We start from the raw sequence: 20,466 nt of genomic DNA on the forward strand, positions 1-20,466 counted from the left end.
CATTCGTTGCATCCCCAAAATTTTGGTGGGACGTATTTTCATTCTCATTTGTTTCTATGTACCTTTTGATCTCTCCTCTTATTTCTTCTTTGACCTGGTCGTTCTTTAAAGTATATTATTTAATCTCCACATAGTTGTGATTTTTCCTGCTTTCTTTTTGCAGTTGATATCCAATTTCAAAGTCTTGTGATCAGAGAATATGCTTGGTATGATTTCAATCTTCTTAAATTTTCTGAAGCTATTTTTATGTCCCCATATATGGTCTATCTTGAGAAAGTTCCATGTACACTAGAAAAAAATGTATAGTGTTATGTTTTAGGATGAAGTGCTCTATAAATGTCAATTATGTCCATTTCATCTAATGTGTCATACAGGGTTGATATTTCTTTATTTATTTTCTGTTTGGATTATCTATCCATAGCAGTCAATGATATATTTAAGTTCCCTAGTATAATTGTGTTTTGGTCAATTTCTCCCTTTAGTTCTGTTAGTAGTTGCTTGGTATATTTCTGTGCTCCCTGATTGGGGGCATAAATATTAATGACTATTATGTCTTCTCTTTGTATAGTCCCCTTTGTCATTATGAAATGTCTATCTTTGTCTCTTGTTACCTATTTCACCCTGAAGTCTGTTTCATCTGATATCAGTATAGCTACACCTGATTTTTCTAGATACCATTTGCTTGGAGTGTCAATTTCCACCCTTTCACTTTGAGTCTATGTTTGTCCTTGTAGCTGAGATGTGTCTCTTGGAGGCAGCAGATGGTTGGGTTTAGTTTTTTGATCCAATTTGCTACTCTGTGCCTTTTTATTGGTGAGTTCAGTTTTTTACATTTAGGGTGATTATTGATATGTGAGGATTTCATACCATTCTATCTTTAGTTTTCTGGTAAGACTGTGTCTCCATTGTTTCTTTGCCTTTTTGTTGTTGTCTATTATTTCTGTGTGATGGTATGCTATGATTTTCCCTTCTGTTTCTTCTTTTATTACGTTATGTATTTCATTTCTGGATTTTTTTTTGAGTGGTTACCATTAAGTTTATGTAAAAGAAAACTTGATATTTAGAGTATTTTGTTGTCACATAGCAGCCTGGTCGTCTGTCTCCTTTAGCCTTTCCTTAGGAAACAGGGTCGCAGGGTTGTGTACCCTAGGGGTTGAGTTAATAAGTCTCTTTTCTAGGTCCCAGTATGCAGAGTCTGAGGTCGAAGACGAGTAAGTTTCCTCTAGGGAGGGACGACTTAAGCCAGACGGGACCCCGGGGACCCCCATGAATATTGCTCTAAGGCTTAGAGGAAGCACTCCTCTTAAAGTTCCATCACAGGTTGCTGACTCATGGCTCATGCGGCAGAGACCTTGATGTGCAAGGAACAATAGTGGAGCGGAACCTCCTGGCTCCTCGTTTATCTCATGGGAAAGCAATACAGAGACCCGCTCCTCCCTAGGATTAGCCACACCAGCGACCACCTGGGGACACACCAGCAACCACCTGGGGACAGTTTGCTTAGGTTGCTTTGGGACACAATGAATGGGTATTGGCGATAAGGTGATTGTCTTAAGCGGTGTTTGAGATGTAACAGACCCTGCTCAGAGTCACGTAATGCCTTTTGAAAAAATCAATAAATACTCAGGAGAGACCCAATTCGGGGCTCCAGTCTCTTGTGGCTGCGAGTCCCTTGGTCCTCTGTGATTTCTTGCTATATAAGTGTTTGTGTCTTTATTTCTTAACCTAGCCCTCGCCGCCTCCCTCGTTTCTTCCCACTGTTTGTGTTGTGCAGGTCGCAACAGTATTCCATTTTCTTCAGCATGCTTACTTTCTCCATTCCCATATTGTGGTTCAGGCCTTTACTCTCCCCTCTTTTATGTTTTGGTTTTCACAAATTATCCCTGTTGATGCTGGTTGAATAGCCTCCTTCAGTATTTCTTGTAATGCAGGTCATGTTAGAAAATTCCCTCAGCTTCTGTATGTCTGGAAAGGTCTTTATTCCCCCTTTATATCTAAAGGATATCTTTGCTGGGTGTATTATTCTTGGCTCAGAATTTCTCTCTTTTAATAGTTTGAATATTTGGTTCTAGTCCCTTCTGCCTTATAGAGTTTCTGCTGAAAAATCTGATGATAATCTAATGGGCTTTCCTTTAGATTAGGAAGGTTACCATCTTATTTTCCCTTGCTGCCTTAAGGATTCTTTTTGTTGTTGTTTTTGATAGCTTCAATACAATGTGCCTTGGAGAAGACCTGTTGGGGTTGAGGTAATTAGGTGTTCTATTTGCTTCTTGGATTTGAGGATCCAGTTCTTTCCACAAGTTTGGGAAGTTCTCATTGACTATTTGTTTGAATATACTCTCTGTTCCCTTCTCCCTTTCATCTCCTTCTGGTATGCCCATTATTCTTGTATTGCTCTTTCTGATGGAGTCAGAAAGTTCTTGTAGAGTTCTTTCATTTCTTTTAAGTCTCAAGTCTCTTTCTTCTTCCATCCGTGTCATTTCCAGGTTTCTGTCTTCGATATCACTGATTCTTTCCTCCATCTGGTCAACTCTACTACCTAAGCTGTCTATTTCATTCTTCATTTCTTCTATTGAGTTCTTAATCTCCAGAAATTCTATTTGGTTCTTTTTTAAAATTTCAATCTCTTTGGTAAAATGCTTATGTTGTTCTTTGATTGTGTTGCTGAGTTCATTAAACTGCCTTTCTGTGTTTTCTTGCATCTCATTGTGTTTTTTCAGAACTGCAATCTTGAATTCTCTGTCATTTAAGTCACATATTTCCATATCTTTGAGTTCATTTTCTGGAGACTTTTCACTTTCTTTCTGGCCGTCTTGTTGCCTTGGTTATTCATGGCAATTAATGATTTCTTTTTCTCTTCCTAGACATCTACAGGAGTGGGTTCTGCAACAGGCTGATAGGAAGACGTCTTTCTTCTGTTTTCCAGTATGTGCTGGTAGAATGTTTTATTTTCTTTCTGACTGCAGCCTTTTTTCTCTCTCACACTCTAGTGTTGCATTTTCTCTGCACTATTCCAGCTTCTCACACAATGGGGGGGATTCCCTGGAAGGCGGGCTTCTCCTCTGTTACCGTTCGCCTGGGTCATAGGGCACTGCGTCCCTGTGGGGATGTGAGAGCTTTTGAAGTTCCAAAGCTCACCCTGCACCAGATTCAGAGCCCGTGTGTTTCAGTAGTTCTATTTACTCCTGCAGGGATCCACCCAGATAGGTGGGGATAGAGGAGGGGTGGGTAGTGAGAGGTGGCCCAGAGCAATGGCGGCGACCACCACCACAGACGGTCCTGCTTCCACAGCTCCCTCCCCTTTGTGAATCTGTGTCTGTGAACCATAGTTCTCAGAACTGCAAATATTCTGTTCTTTTGATCTGACACTGCTACTCTTCCGCTTCTAGCACTGGGCAGGTGGAGGCAGGGTGAGCTCTGGGAGTGTAGGAAGTGGGTGGCTTGTCTCAGTGCCTGTCTTCCATTCTCTGTGGCAGTGAGGGCTTAAACCACCGTTTTCAGCCTTCTTCCCTCAGTCTTTGCTCCGAGGTCTCTGCCATGAGTGTTGCGTTCAGCCGTGTTATATGCTGTCCCCTCAGCCCTGTGGGCCATAAATGGAGGCCTATCAGTCTGAGTTCTTCCCTCTCCCATAGCTGCAGTAGTTCCAGGATGCAGCAAGCTCAGAGCACTGAGCTAGGTCTGTGTCCTGTGCCCGGGTGGTCCCGTCTCCGCACTTCTCTCTTCTAGTAGTGAGCCTCTTCCTGTTGCCGGTCTTCTGTGCAGGGAGTCCTTTGTGAAGTTATAGTTGTTCAATTTGTTATAAATTCCAGGGGAGATTTACAGAGGCTCACCTCACGCTGCCATTTTGATGACGTCTCAAAGCTCAACTTATTGTTTGGGGAGTTGAAGCACAACACAGTGTTGGTGGTATTAACTTGTAGTCAGCTCATAAACTGTCTTTTTATTTTGTACCCAAATGTAGATCTTATTTAAAGCCATCTTTTTTATATTTAGCCTATGGCTCTAGCGTATTCAGATCTCTTTAAATCCTTATTAACAGTAGAATCTTCTTTTTCACTTGTCATCTTTTTTCAAAATTCAATACAATGCAAAACAAAAACCACAACTCTCCTAAAATCCCTCCTATTTCCGAAAGATCTGACACATTTGGCAAAGATCTATTCCTCAAGGTCTGTCTGTGCTGTGTTTGTTTTCTGCTTTCCAATTTGTGGAGTATAACTGTATCCAAATGTGCCTTTAGAGGGTGAACTCTTTAGGGCAAGGTCTCTGCTCTTTGTTTGGGTACATGTTACCTATTACAGAACTCAATATACACCTTGAGCTCCAGATAAACAATAACAATCCAGGAATATTTCTCACTTCAAGAGCTGCATGGGCCCTTTCAGGCAGTGTGTTAGCTTTCTTTAAAGAATACACGAGTAACCAATTGATTTCATCTTGACACTGAAGATGCCCATCTCTCTGTACCTGTTCTACCTGCTGATTGGCTGATATCTGCTTCTTTTATCGTTTGCTGTTTCTGCATTGCCCTTAGGAGTCATTCCTGAGAAGTAGCACTTTGGATTGCAGATGATGGTCCTCAATATGAATGTTTCGATTCCAATCCCAGCCAGGCATGTTCTTCCTCACTTCCTTCCCCACCACAAAACCCTCTCCTTCCCACTCGTTAGTACTGAATCCTGCATGATTTCCAGTGGACAGAAGTCAGCACGAGAGGAGGTAAAGTGGTGATTTGGGGCACTAAACACAACTAACCAAGATGGAGGGAGTTGCAGCTTTCATTTGTTAGCTTTGAAATAAATAAATATAATTAACATATATATTGTCATCTTCAAAGTATAGAAAGAAAGAAATCTTGGTTAACTCCAATGGATTTGGAAGCAAAATTGTCTTCTTTGTCTGCAGCCAGATTAGGTTACTGTAATTCTTTAAGTGACACTTTTCCCAACAATTAAGGTGGATGTTATGGAGGGTTCAGGACTCTGTTGAGAGGAATTTGTTTTACACTTGTAAATCAACTATACTTGTTCTTAGATATAGAGTAAAAAAAATCAACTTTTAATTCCCCTCCATTGGATTGCTATTGCATAAGGAGGGGTTGCTTTTTAACAAACTGACACTTCAAACTCTTGAATTATCTGGTTCAATCGTAATGTCTTCTGGCTCTTGGCAAACCAAATGCTGTCATTATATCATGCTTATATTCTCTATCAAATGGTCTTTCTGAACATTCCTTCTTATCATGCTTACATCTCACTCACCTCTAATGGATTCAAGCCAAAAATCGTGTGTCTAGAAAATTACTGTATTATTCTGTAGTGTGTGATATATACATGTAATTGGTATTAATTGTGTGGTCATATATTTTTGTTCCAAAGAGTAACTTTATTTCTAGATTGATTTCACTTTCTGCCTCTGAGTCTTCAGCTTGTTTTCAAGCTAAACATGTTCAATGTACTAAGTTCTTGGTCAAGACCTATAAAATGGACATAGTGCAGTTCATAGTCTAATTAGTTCTGCATTCAACTGTACCAGGACTTTTTTCCCCATGAAAGGTTCCTTTCTCTCCTTTCCTCCTAATCTAACATCTAAGTTACATAGAAGAGAGGGAAGTTACTCCCATGATGTTGAAAACAGAAAAACGTCATATCCATTTTCTGTCTACTGATGTTCCTGTAGTCTATTATCCTGCTTTGGCTGACACCTAGAAGAATTTTCAGAACTGCAAATATTCTGTTCTTTTGATCTCACACTGCTACTGTTCCACTTCTAGCACTGGGCAGGTAGGGGTGGGGTGAGCTCTGGGAGGGTAGAGAGAGGGCGGCTAGGCTCAGTGTCTAAGGATTCAGTTCTCTGTTCAGCAGTGAGGGCTTAAACCACTGTTTTCAGCCTACTTTCCTCAGTCTTTGCTCCAAGGTTTCCGCCACAAGCATTGGGTTCAGCTGTATTATATGCTGTCCCCTCAGCCATGTGGGCCATAAGTGAAGTCCTAGCAGTCCGAGTTCTTTCCTCTCCCGCAGCTGCGGCAGTTCTGGAATGCAGGGAGCTCGGAGCACCAAGCTAGGTCTGCGTCCTTTGCCCGCCCGGCCCCGTCTCTGAACTTCTCCCTTCCCTCCTCCCCGCTCACGCAATTTGCCCACCTTTTGGTGATTTCAGTAGTGTGCCTCTTAGTCTTGCATGTGTGCTGTGCAGTGAGTCCTTTGTGGAGTTATAATTGTTCAATCTGTTGTAAATTCCAGGGAAGATTTCAAGAGGCTCACCTCATGCCGCCGTTTGGATGATGTCTCCAGTTCTTAATTTGAACATCGTAAAATTTTTCTTTTATGATGAATGTCTTTTGTATCTTGTTTATGAAATCATTGCTTACTCTAAAGTCATGAACATGTTCTATTTTATGTTCTCAAAGTTTATTATTTTACCTTTCACGTTTAAATATATGATTCATCTGAAATTCATTTTTATTTATGATTTGAGGTAGGGATCAAGATACACTCTTTTTCCCATTAGATATCCAGTTGACCCAGCATCATTTATCAAAAAGATCATCTTTTCCCCTCTGAAAAGGATGTTCAACTGTCCCCTTTGTCATAAATTAGGTTTCTGTTCATTTATAAGTCTGTTTCTGTTCATAAGTCTGTTTTCTGCTTCATTGGTCTATTTAGCTACACTTGTGGATATACTACACTATCTTAATTCTTATACCATTATAATAGGTCTTTATGTCTGGGGTTTTCTGTGTTCCAGACTTACTCTTTTCTTCAAGGTTGTCTTTGCTATTCTTGAGCTTTTGCATCGCCATATGAATTTTAGAACCATGTGTCACTTTCCTCCATCTCTGAAGTACAAGAACTTAGTGCCCTTGAAATGTATCACTTTGATATTTGGGAGTCCAAAAGGTTAGGACTTGTATGAGTTTCCAAATACAATTGTCTCCAGTGGCAATCATCTAGTGTCTTCTCACTTTTCTTTTCTGGCTCCCATTTATCCAAGTCCGTAACCCCCAAAAGTCACTTTGGTAAAAGCCCCTCCTGCTCACAAGAATGCCAGTGTTCATACCAAGATTACTGCTATAGATGTTCCAAAATTTTCCGTTTCTTGGTAGATACCAGAGCAATGCTAGATTCCATGAAGAAGACAGTATCTTCCTCCCCACTTCTTTCCATTTTATTACCTGAGCCCTGAAATAGCTCAGACTGTGCCCAGAGCCTCAAAAGTAAGAGTAGTTTCTTCACCTCTGTGCATAACAACTTGCCCACAAACCCACCAAGTGTCTCAAGAAATATAGTTCAGTTTCTGGCCTTAAACCGTATTTAAGAAGCCAGAATAAAACAGCTCATTCTTTTCCTTCAACTCACATTTCTCTTTCAACCACAAGTTACACAAATGAAACTCCATGTCAATGAGTGAATGCACAGAGACACTGGGGACCTGAGGATGAAGATATTTTCTCTGTTCACAGTGTTTGAGTCCCAGCTCAGCATGTCAAAAATGTCCTGATAGTCATAAAAAATACATAAAATAATTCTTGGTTCATAAAATGCACTCAATAAATGACCCATGAAGAGCATCTTTTATTCTGAGTTAGACCTTCAACTGTGGAAAGAACATTTAGTGTTTGGTATTTATGACAAGGTAGAACCAATTATCTCTCTCCTTGCTTTTTTTCCTTCCTTTGCCAGCTCCCTTTTTTTCTCTTTTCTTAGTTTCCTCTCTTCTTTCTCTTGCTTCTTTACTTAATTCTGTTATTAGTTATAATAGCTTAAATTAATTATCTTCAGTTTTGTAGATAGAAAATGGTGTGATTTGAAAATAAGGATACATTTATCTGTTTTCCAATAATTCTTATATTTTTCTTATGTCACTGACCTTTCTTTTCTTATTACACTTACTGTAAAGTTAATATTATATAAGAGGAGTGATAATGCATAGTTCCGTTTTATTCCTTATCTCAAAGGAAATGCTTCGGTGTTCATTAAGTGCAATCTTGGCTGTTGATTTGATATGCTATATTTACTATACATACTATACTTTTACTTTCCATACCATATTTATATATACTTTCCGTATAATATATTTTCCATACCATATTTAGTGAATATTCTTCTTCTTCCATTTACCAAGATATTTTTAAAAACAGCATTTGGTTTTAAATATTATCAAATGCCACTTTGACATATATTGAACTGATCTCCTTTTTTCTTTTTGAAATGTATTGTAGCATATATATTTTTTAAACTAAAATTGCCTTTTTAAATTATGGTTGAGGAGAGTTCCGGTCAGGATGCTGGAGTAGGTAAACACTGCACTCGCCTCCTCCCATAACCACATCAAAATTACAACTAAAATATAGAATAATCAACCTGGAGAACCATCTGAAGACTAGCTGAACAGAAATCCTATAATGAAGGATATAAAGAAGAAGCCATGTGAAGACTGATAGTAGCAGTGGAGATACAAAACAGGCTGCCCCCACACCTATGTGTGGCAGTTTGAATCCAGAGGGATGTCATAGCTGCAGAGGTTCCCCCTGCCCCAGCCCCACACCAGACTCCCTAGCCCAGAGCACTAGTACCAGGAAGAGGAACCCCCACAACATGTGGCTGTGAAAATCAACAGGGATTTTGTCATCCAGGTAAGAGAGAAGGCTGCTAGAAACCAAGGCATCTTCATAAAGGGCCATACAGAGATTTACTCCTTTGCAGGCACACTCACCCTGGGAGATGCCAGGAACATACAGGGAGAAACTGAGTTGTGTGGCTTAGAGAGAGGGCTGGAGGGACAGCTGCCATTATCCTTGTGATAAGTCTTCCCCCGACATGGCCAAATTTGAATCTGCATTAGGCTGGTGAACTCCACTTTCTCCACCCTGATGACTCCTTGAGGATCTGCTCCACTCAACTTGCCCACTGCCAAGGGCTCTTTTGGAGGAAAGCAGCCAGTCCTGGCCTGTGCTATAGCCTTTCTTTTAAAACTTTCAAAGTTCCACAGGACCAAGGTGGGTGACAGCTGGCTTAAGTGTGCCCTGTTCTTTTCTTCAGTGGCCCTGAGCTTAGCTTTGGTGCCAAATCTGAATCTAAAGTAACCTAGTGAATACCATTTACCTGACCCCCTGGAGACCCCACCTAACCCAATTCACATACTGCCTGGTGCTTTTTTCAGAAGCTGAGCCATATGGGAAGGTGGTAGCAGGACTTGGGATGCCCTGTGCCCTTTGGCAAGCTGTCCCAGACCCAGTATTGGTGGCAGCCAGCCTTGGTTCACAGTATAAACTTTCTCACATACCTCCATGTCCAGCACAGGCAGCTACCAACTGGGATTGCTTTGTAGCTCCTACCAAGTAGCCCCAGGCCAGTAACAGGCTGAGGCTAACCTTGGCCTGCACTGTAGCCCCTCCCAAAAGGTTCCAGAACCAACATATCAAGAGGCAAGTTTCAGACCACAACAGAACATCATCTGATTAGCCCCAGAGGCAGCACACCCAAAGGATGGTCTCAACAGGCACCAGAGCCTGGGTGGAGTGACTCCCACTCCATGGGAGTCCAGCTCCCACACAACAGCTCATATGCTGTGGTTGGGGCCAAACCACAGAGCCACTCAGCCTGAGGGTCAACGCCACCCACTGATGTGTTAACAGCAATCAAAGCTCAATTACAAAAAGAGGGAACACACAACCCACACAAGGGACATTCCTGGAGCACCTCGTTCAGGTGATCAGGAAGACTGCAGCCCTGGGCCCCACAAGACACCTAGTGCATAAGGTCAGCCTGCCAAGACTGGAAGGCTTAACAGATCTACTTAATATATAGAAACAAATACAGAGAGGCAGCCAAAATAGGGACACAAAGAAAAATATCCCAAGTGAAAGAACAGTACAAAATTCCAGGAAAATTACTAAAAGAAATGCAGTCTATCAGACACAGAGTGCAAAATATTGATTAGAAGGATGCTCAAGCTACTTAGTGAGAACTTCAACAAAGAGATGTTAAGCATAAAAAAAGGACATAGATTCCATACAAATTTGACAATTTTTCCTTCTATTTCTTTAAAAAATGCTAATGGGATTTTTTTAAAAAATTTATTGGGGTGACAATTGTTAGTAAAATTACATAGATTTCAGGTGTACAATTCTGTACTACATCATCTATAAATCCCATTGTGTGTTCACCACCGGGAGTCAGTTCTCCTTCCATCACCATATACTTGATCCCCCTTACCCTCATCTCCCACCCCCCACCCCCCTTACCCTCTGGTAACCACTAAACTATTGTCTGTGTCAATGAGTTTTTGTTTCTGTTTTTTTTTTTACTTAGACGTTTATCATTTATATCCCTCACACTGTGGACTCCCCTACCCCCATCCACTATCTCTCTCACATCGCACCAAGCCATCCCATTTCCACTATCTCCATTCCCAATGCTGTACTCTGCCTCTTGTAAATGTATACATACCTATATATACATACATATATATATATATATATACACATACATATATATATATATATATATATATATATATATATATATATATAATATTATAGTTGGCATTCATTCTTGTTCAGTTTCAGGTGTACAGTGCAGTGATCAGGCATCTACATCTTCCCTGAGATGGTCTCCCAAATGGGACATGTGTCTATCGGATACCCTACAAAATCTTTACATTATTGATTACGTTCCCCAGATTAATTTTCAAAATCCCCTGGCCATCTTGTGGTTACTGATTGTTTTCTAATCCCCTCACCTTCCCCCTGACCCCCCCCCCCCCCGCCCATCTAGCAATCCTCAGTTTTTCCTCTTTGTCTCCAAAACTGTTTCTGATTAGTTCATTCACTTATTCTTTTCTTTAGATTCCACATATAAGTGAGATCATATGGTACTTATCTTTCTCTGTCTGACTTATTTCACTTAACATAATGTTCTCTAGGTCCATCCATGTTGTTGCAAATGGTAAGATTTATTTCTTCTTTATGGCTGCGTAGTACTCCATTGTATAAATGTACCACATCTTCTTAATCAAGTCATCTACCGATGAGCATTTCGGTTGTTTCCATGTCTTGGCTATTGTGTATAGTGCTGCAATAAACATAGGAGTGCATAAAGATTTTTGAATTGGAGTTTTGGATTTCTCCGGATAGATACCTAGGAGTGGAATTACTGGATCATAGGGTAGTTCCATTTTCAGATTTTTGATATACCTCCATACTGTTTTCCATAGTGGCTGCACCAATCTGCAATCCCACCAACAGTGCACAAGCGTTCCCTTTTCTCCACATCCGCGGATCATAGGATAGTTCCATTTTCAGATTTTTGAGATACCTCCATACTGTTTTCCATAGTGGCTGCACCAATCTGCAATCCCACCAACAGTGCACAAGCGTTCCCTTTTCTCCACATCCGCGCCACCAGCACTTGTTGTTTGTTGATTTATTGATAATAACCATTTTGACTGGGGTTAGGTGGTATCTCATTGTGGTTTTTATTTGCGTTTCTCTGATGGTTAGTGAGGGTGAGCATTTCTTCATATGTCTGTTTGCCATCTGTATGTCCTTTTTAGAAAAATGTCTCTTCAAGTCCTCTGCCCATTTTTTAATTGGGTCGTTTGTTTTTTTGGAGTTGAGTTGACTGAGGTTTTTATTGATTTGTGATATTAATCCCTTATCAGATATATCATTGGCAAATATCTTTTCCCATTCAGTAGGATCCCTTTTTGTTTTATTGATGGTTTCCTTTGCTGTAAAAAAACTTTTTAGTTTGATGTAATCCCACATGTTTATTTTTTCTCTTATTTCCCTCGCTCGAGGGGATATATCAGTAAAAATCTTACTCCGGGTAATGTCTGTGAAGTTTCTTCCTATATTTTCTTCTAGGTATTTTATGGTTTCAGATCTTACATTTAAGTCTTTAAGCCATTTTGAATTTATTTTTTTATATGGTGTAAGGAGGTGGTCCAGCTTCATTTTTTTGCATGTGTCTGTCCAGGTTTCCCAGCACCATTTATTGGATAGACTGTCTTTACCCCATCGTACATTCTTGCTTCCATTGTCAATTGTAGTTCCATTGTAGGTTAAATGGCCATATAGGCATGGATTTATTTCTGTACTCTCTATTCTGTTCCATTGATCTATGTATCTGTTTTTTATGCTAGTACCATGCTGTTTTGATTGTAGCCTTGTAGTATAATTCAATGTCAGGTATTGTTATACCTTCCACTTTGTTCTTATTTCTCAAGATGTCTGAGGCTATCCGGGGTCTTTTATGGTCCCATATACATTTTAGGATTATATGTTCTATTTCTGTGAAAAATGTCATTGGTAGTTTGATAGGAATTGCGTTGAATATGTATATTGCCTTAGGCAGTATGGACATTTTAACTATATTAATTCTTCCTATCCATGAACATGATATGTGTTTCCATCTATTTATATCTTCTTTCATTCCTTTCTTCAGTGTCTTATAATTTTCTGAGTACAGATCTTTTACTTCCTTGGTTAAATGTATTCCCAGGTATTTTATAGCCTTTGGAGCAATTGTAAATGGGATTGTTTTTTTAACTTCTCCTTCTGATGTTTTGTTATTGCTATATACAAATGCAACTGATTTCTGAATATTAATTTTGTATCCTGCTACTTTACTAAATTCATCTAGCAGCTCTAATAGCTTCTTGGTGGAGTCTTTAGGGTTCTCTCTATATAGTATCATATCATCTGCATATAATGATAATTTTACTTCCTCCTTACCAATTTGGATGCCTTTTATTTCTTTTTCTTGTCTGATTGCTGGTTTTCTGGTTTCTATTTCATTTATTTCTGCTCTGATCTTTATTATCTCCTTCCTTGTGCTCCCTTTGGGCTTATTTTGTTCTTCTTTTTCCAGATCCCTTAAGTGTGTAGATAAACTGTTGATTAGTGATGTTTCTTGTTTCTTTAGGTAGGCCTGCAATGCTATGAATTTCCCTCTTAGGACTGCTTTCGCAGCATCCCATAGATTTTGGGTCACCGTGTTTTCATTTTCGTTTGTCTGGAGATCGCTTTTGATTTCTTCCTTGATCTCCTGCTTGACCCATTCATTATTTAGTAATAAGTTATTGAGCCTCCATGAATTGGTGTGTCTTCCAGTTTTTTTCCTGTAGTTCATTTCTAATTTCATAGCACCATGATCAGAGAAGACAATTGGTATGATTTCAATTTTCTTAAATTTATCAAGACTTGTTTTGTGGCCTAACATATGGTCTATCTTGGAAAATGTTCCATGTGCGCTTGAGAAAAACGTGTATTTTGCAGCATTGGGGTGCAATGCTCTGAAAATATCGATTAAATCCAAGTGGTCCAATGTATCATTGAAGGCTGTTGTTTCCATATTGATTTTCTGTCTGGAAGACCTGTCCCTTGTTGTCAGAGGTGTGTTGAAGTCCCCTACTATGATAGTGTTACTGTTGATCTCTGTCTTTATGTCAGTCAGTACCTGTTTTATATATTTAGGTGCTTCTATGTTGGGTGCATAGATGTTTACTAGGGTTATGTCCTCTTGTCGGATCGATCCCTTTATTAGTGCCCATCTTTATCTTTTAATATGTTCTTCACTTTAAAGTCTATTTTGTCAGAAATAAGTATTGCAACTCCAGCTTTTTTCTCATTTCCATTTGCATGAAATATCTTACTCCAACCCTTCACTTTCAGCCTGTGTGTGTCTTTTGTTCTGAGGTGAGTCTCTTGTATACAGCATATACAAGGGTCTTGCTTTCTTATCCACTCAGCCACCCTATGTCTCTTGATTGGAGCATTTAATCCGTTTACATTTAAAGTGATTATTGATAAGTACATAGTTATTGCCATTTTTAAATTTTTAGTTAGGTTGTTTTGATCTTTCTTCTATTTACAGAAGTCCTTTTAGTATTTCTTGCCATGCTGGCTTGGTGGTAATAAATTCGTTTAGCTTATTTTTTTCTGGAAAGCTCTTTATCTCTCCATCAACTTTAAATGATAGCCTTGCTGGATAAAACAATCTAGGTTGTAGGCCTTTGTTTTCCATCACTTTGAGTATCTCCTGCCACTCCCTCCTGGCCTTCAATGTTTCTGTAGAAAAGTCATTTGATAGTCTAATGGGAGTTCCCTTGTATGTAACCCTCTGTCTTTCTCTTGCTGCTTTTAGGATTGTCTCTTTGTCTTTAAGCTTTGCCATTTTAACTATAATGTGTCTTGGTGTGGACCTGTTTGGGTTTATCCTGGTTGGAACTCTCTGCACTTCCTGGGCTTGTATGTTGGTTTACTTCATCAGGCTGGGGAAGTTTTCGGACATTATTACTTCAAATATGTTCTCAATCACTTACTTCCTCTCTTCACCTTCTGGTATTCCTATGATGTGCATGTTGTTGCGCTTGATGTTATCCCAGAGGTCTCTTACGCCATCCTCATTGTTTTTTATTCTTTTTTCTTTCTGTGGTTCCGTTTGGATGATCTCTGCTACCTTGTCTTCTAAGTCGCTGATTTGATCCTCTGCTTCATCTAACCTGCTGGTAATTCCTTCAAGTGAGTTCTTAATTTCGGTAATTGTGTTCTTTAGTTCTAACTGGTTGTTCGTTATGATTTCTACATCCTTCTTTATGTCTTCTCTAAGCTCCTTAAACATTCTTATCACCAGTGTTCTGAACTCTGTCTCTGAAAGGTTGGTTACCTCTGCTCCATTTGGTTCCAGTTGTGGAGGTTTCTTCTGTTCTTTTATTTGGGACGTGTATCTTTGTTTCCCCATTCTGGCTGACTCTCTGTGTTTGTTTTGATGTATTAGGTAGATCCCCTAGAGTTCTTAGTTCTTGCTAGGTTATCTTATGTAGTATGTGTCCTTTATATTTGACTTGCTCTACGTCGTTTTTCTCCTCTGCGTGTGCTCCAAAGGTGACTCTTGTGTTGTGTATATTGTCCTGTTCAAGAAGATCTTTAATTGCTTTTTGCTTGTGAGTAGGTGGGGTTAACTCCTAGGCTGATTCGTTGTAAGACTTGGCTCTGCCCCCCGCAGGGCGTTCTGCTTTGTGAGGGAGACCACTTAAATGTGGTTTGGCCTCTATGGGCTCTAGGACCTGCAGAGAATTCCCTCTGGGTGTATGACTTGTAGGTCAAACCCAGTAGTATTCTGGTTTGGTCTGGAGTTGGCTTCTGGATATGTTGAATCTTGCCTCTTAAGCTGGGCCCTCCTGGTCTCTGTGCTCTCCATTCCGCCCTGGGATCCCCTGCGTGCCCGGAACTGCGGGTGCCACCGCGGTTTTCGCTGCCTCCGCCGCTGCCGGCCCTATTTTTGCTTTTTTTAAACTATGGTATCTGGTTTCTCAGTGTCTGCTTTCTGAGGATGTCTGGTTATCTTTCACTATGCGCCGATCACTGTGTTTGCAAAGTTGTTTTTAATAATAATATGAGGTTTACAATGAGGACATGTTCATCCTGAGAGCATTTTCATTTATTTTTGTTCGGTGCCTACTCCAGGACTCCATCTAAGTTCAAGTTTTGAGTTCTCCTCAACCATGTATGTGTGGTAAAACTCGGCGGCAGGTCTCTGTGAGGGTTTTTTCTGGTTTACCTTATCCTGAGCCTATGGCCCTTTGGGGCCCCTGATTAAAGAGGGGATGTCTTAACACAGTATGTGTTTTGATGGGTTCTGGGTTTCAACTTTTGACTTCTGAACCTGGAATCTGTTGGACTCAGTTTTCAATTGTTTCTTTTGCATCAACAAATACTCTCAGGACAAAGGTATTTGAGTGCTGAACTTACTTCTCTGGGTTCTTATCTTCTAGATTTGAACCCAGAAATTATTCACTACCTTGTTCATCCTTTGATGCTTAAAAAATTTTTTTTTATCCAGCTTTCTTAGTTGTTCACATTGAGTGGATTGGTCCTAATTACTTTACTTTCCATACCAGAAGTGGGAATTCTTGTTTCCTTTTGGCTTGGATCTAGGAATGCCAAAGGACAGAACGTGAATTTAGCTCTTGGTTGTGATTCAGATATTAAAAGATCTCTCTAGACAATATATGTGGACTCCTAGACTGAAAGAGGCCGAGTCAGAGGGAGAGACCAAAGCACTTTTCAGCTTCTTAGATGGATGGCAGGGGGATGTGCATAATTATCTATCTGTTCTCCCCACCTAAGGCAGGCTACATTCCTGCCTCCATAACTTGGCTCTCAGATAGTATGACAGAGCTAAGACATGACGTCCACAACTCCCAGAGTGTACTTCTGCTAGGGTTTTCTGCTCACTAGTCCTGCCTTCAGCACTTTACTTGTAGGAACCACATCTCCCAGCATACAATGTGCCTCTTGCCAGTCCCTCAGTCCAATCTCACTTTTTCTCTAATTGTGTTCTAACAATGTCTGAATAATGAGGGTGAGCAAGACGAGAGGAAAAGAGGAGAAGCACTCTAGTTGCCCATTTTTCTGGTTGGTCCCACCTTGAGTTTCTCATCCAGGATATGCAGATCAAGGGAGGATTTCTTATGGCAGACTTGTTCTAGTTCTGGCCTCATGTCATAGGTGTTATTGTATGTTAAATAGTGCGCCACCTTCTCCCAGGATGTCTGTATCCTAATCTCTGGGACCTGTGAATATGTTACCACACATGGCAAAAGGGACTTGCCATTGTGATTAAGTTAATGATGTTGAGATAAGGAGATTGATTATTCTAGATAGTTTTGGTGTTCCCAATGTAATCACAAGGGTTTTTGTAAGATAGAGGCAAGAGGATCAGAGAAACACATGTGATGACAGAAACAGAAGTTAGAGAGATTTGAGGAAGGGGACATGAGACAAGGAATGCAGGCAGCCTTTAGAAGCTGGAAAAGGCATGGAGGCTCTTCCAGAACCTCCGTAAGAAATGCAGCCCTGAAAACATCTTGATTTTAGAACTTCTGACTTTCAGAACTAGGATAATAAATTTGTGTTGTTTTAAGTGATGATGTTTCTGGTAATTTGTTACAGCAGCAAGAGAAAACTGATACAAGTGGACCATCAATTTAATATATCATCTAGTTCTAACTATTGTAGTTAGTGAAAACTGTTTCTGATGCTGGTTATAGGTCAATACTATGCTCTGAATAAAAATTGTCATAACTTCTGGTGAATGTTGAATTTTTGTATTTTTCTGCACTGTTTATGCTGCTGCTGCTTCCTTTTCTGTGTTCTTTTTAAATTTTAACATAGGCATCCCAGTGTAATGTGGAAACTGCCTTCCCTTTTGCAAGGTTTGTGGTATCCTCCCTCTGAGCAGGAAAGAGTAACTCCCTCTTCCGGGTGATGGAGCAGATTATTTATTCCTAGCCAATTTGTGTCAGTTGTACATTTCCTATGCAAAGTTCAGTATTAATCACCAACCCAAATTTTGAGAGTCGCTTTGTGGAAGTGAACTAAGGTAGAATGAAAATACAAAAATACCTTAAAATGCTATAAACATTCCATCTAAGAAGAAGTCTTGAACATTTTAGATTATGGTCAAGATATTTAAAATAGGTTGTGAAATGGTACTGGGAAAAGAAAGCATTATGTGGCTGGTATAAGACAAGCACCCTCAATTGCCTTGCAACGACTCATTCAGCACTGAGGAGGTCAATTAACCTTCCTGTACTCCAGCTTCTCTCTCAGGAAACAGTGATTGAGTATTTCAAAATTCATTTTACATTTTATCTATTTACATAACTTTGAAACTATAAAAATTAAGATGGTACAGTCCTTACTCTTGAGTACATCAGGGAAGACACACAGCTAAATAATTACAATGCAGCATGATAATTGCTATGGGACGAGGACAAGAAGAGCAAGTAACAGAACTAGAAGAAAATGGTAGAGGTATTCATTAACTAATTAATCAATTCAAACTGCTACATGCAAGCACTATGTCAGATATTGGATAATCACTTACCCTGAGAATAATAAAAAGCTGTGAAAAGAAATATGGTGGAAACTGTAGGCCACAGAAACTCAGGACTTCCCCATTTCTGCCCCCTGCGATGTCAGTGCTTGTTTTGAAGTGATGACACATATGCAGGCTAGACACACCTTTAGACACAACTCCAGGTGTGAGGCAGCCACAATCATGGGTTTAAGAAAGAACTTACACCCTACCCTCTGAGGCCTTATACAGTTCTCTGCTCAAAAATTGTGTCCTTTTCAAACTCTATCGAGCCTCAATGCTGGGGTTGGGATGACTGTCTGTATAACATATCACCCAGGACAGACATAGCAAATGTGTCTCTGAGATTCAAATGCTGCCAACCTCTTCATACTCTTGCTTTGATTTCTCCCTTCTTATTCGAAGTAGGTGTGTTCAGTTTCATAGTCAAAAAGTCTGATGCTCCCACATCTATTTTAGTTTTCTTGTATTTAAACTTAGCTTAGTTCTCTTCATAGGCTGTGGTAGAAAAACTAATCTTGCCAATTCCAGGTAATCTTGTCACTTACCTAACCCCTGGTTAAATTGAGTGGCTCTCCATATCCATGGGATCCATCCCACCTCCTTCACATGGTATATTACAGTCCTTGCTCTACTCTCCCACTTTATTTCTAGTTTCACCCCATTCAAATTCTGTCTCAACCATACTTTAGCTTATTTATAAAACAAACAAACAAACAAAAAACAAACCTAAAATGTATCTCATTCTCATTCTCTTTGGACATAATGTTTTTTCTGCCTGGAAAACTGCTTCTACTTCCCAACCCCCAACCCCAAATATTGACCCACACCCCAAACTCCTCTTTGCTTGATTAATTTCATGTCATCACTGAGATTTTAGCTTAGTCATCACCTCTCTCAAGAAGACTTCCATGACTCCTGGGTGCTATGATCCCAGAGCACCTGGTACATCGGTGATATGCTCCTTATCATACTGTATTGTAATTGTTTTTTTACTTTTTTGCAAGTGGTCTTAGACCAGGACTTTGCCCAGGTGCCTGGCACTTGAAAGGAATTCAGGAATTATTTGTAGAAGAAATCAATGCACAAATGTCTGAGGTAGGTTTGGCTAGTCCCATTTGCAGAGCACTTCTGAGACTTGCCCAAAGTCAGCCACAAAACAGGGAACAGAGTTGAAATTCAAATGTAGACCTACCAAGTTCTAGTCCAGTGTTCTTTCTAGTATTTTGTAAGGCCTCACATAAGCCTGGCTCTTTGGAAAGGTGTAAGGGAAACATGCCCTTCAGATGGAGTATCATCATCTAGGTAAATAATTAGAGAAAAATCTGGAGGAAAACACACTAATAAGAAATCATGGTTGTCTATGGGGAGATGGAAAGTAGTGGGGGATCTTGAACCACACCTATAATTTTTTTTTTAACAAAGAAAGACAATGTATTCATGTATTACTTATCTTGTCAAAAATTAAATGTAAAAAATGAGCACTATCCAAGGATTTTCTGTACCACATTCTCTACTTGATGAATTTTTCCATTCAAGGATTTGGAATGAGCATTGATGTTTTCCTTTGCTGCTTATTCAGAAAAGAAGACAACAAAAATACTTTGGTCCCAAGTTTTTTAAATGCTCGCCATTACACTCAGGACTAAAACTAATTGAATTGAGAAGATAGACTACAGCAAGTGAAATGTGACAGTGACCAGACTACTTAATTTGTTGGTTTCTTTTAATTTATGATTCTTCGTTATGGACAATTTGTCTTGAACATTTTTTCTTTTTTTGTGTTTATTTTTAGTCATGAAGCATCTCGTCTGTATAATTAAGGGGAGCTGAAAAAATGTTTTTAGCCAAACATGCAGAAAGTAGATAGCAAGTTGTCTTTATAACAGAAATGTAGTCCCAGACCATATTCCTTCTTGGATAAATACATTATTCATGGACTCGTATAGCATTATAAACACTGAATTCTCCATTCCCTAAGGACATTCCTGTATAGCTCCATCTGGTGGTTGATCTGTTTAAAAACCCGCCTGCACAAGTTGCTTCTTTGCCCTTCAGCCCCAATCCTGATTCTGGATGCATGTATAAAACTCCATACTTGTTGACTTAGAAATGCCCTTAGTGGATGTATGTGAGGATGGTTTAAAGTCTAGTTCAAAAGTAAATGCCATTTGGATCCATATAAAGAAAAATGCCAGAGGAAGAAATCAAAGCAACAAAAGCAGCAACTTCTAGATAACCATGAAACCCCAACGGGTGTATACCATACCATTTTCTAGAAAAGATGGGGTGGCAATGTGAATACACATATACAGACTTTGGTGCCCTTTGAACAAGCTCTATGTCCAGATGCCACAATTGAGTATTCATACTAGGGACAGACTGATTACATGTTATGGGACATAATTGGTATTATCATTATGATGTCGTAATAGACAAAGGCTGTTATAACCATAAGGATATGGACAGTTTCATATGTAAGGACATATGTGGAGCCTGAAGTGTGAAGGATTTCTAAGTAATTCTGTTTATACAATTCCTTGGATGTGCTTTGTCTAATGGTGAATAAAGCTGATCTGAA

The sequence above is a fragment of the Rhinolophus ferrumequinum genome, chromosome 14 (genome assembly GCF_004115265.2).
Source record: "Rhinolophus ferrumequinum isolate MPI-CBG mRhiFer1 chromosome 14, mRhiFer1_v1.p, whole genome shotgun sequence".
Taxonomy (NCBI): domain Eukaryota; kingdom Metazoa; phylum Chordata; class Mammalia; order Chiroptera; family Rhinolophidae; genus Rhinolophus; species Rhinolophus ferrumequinum.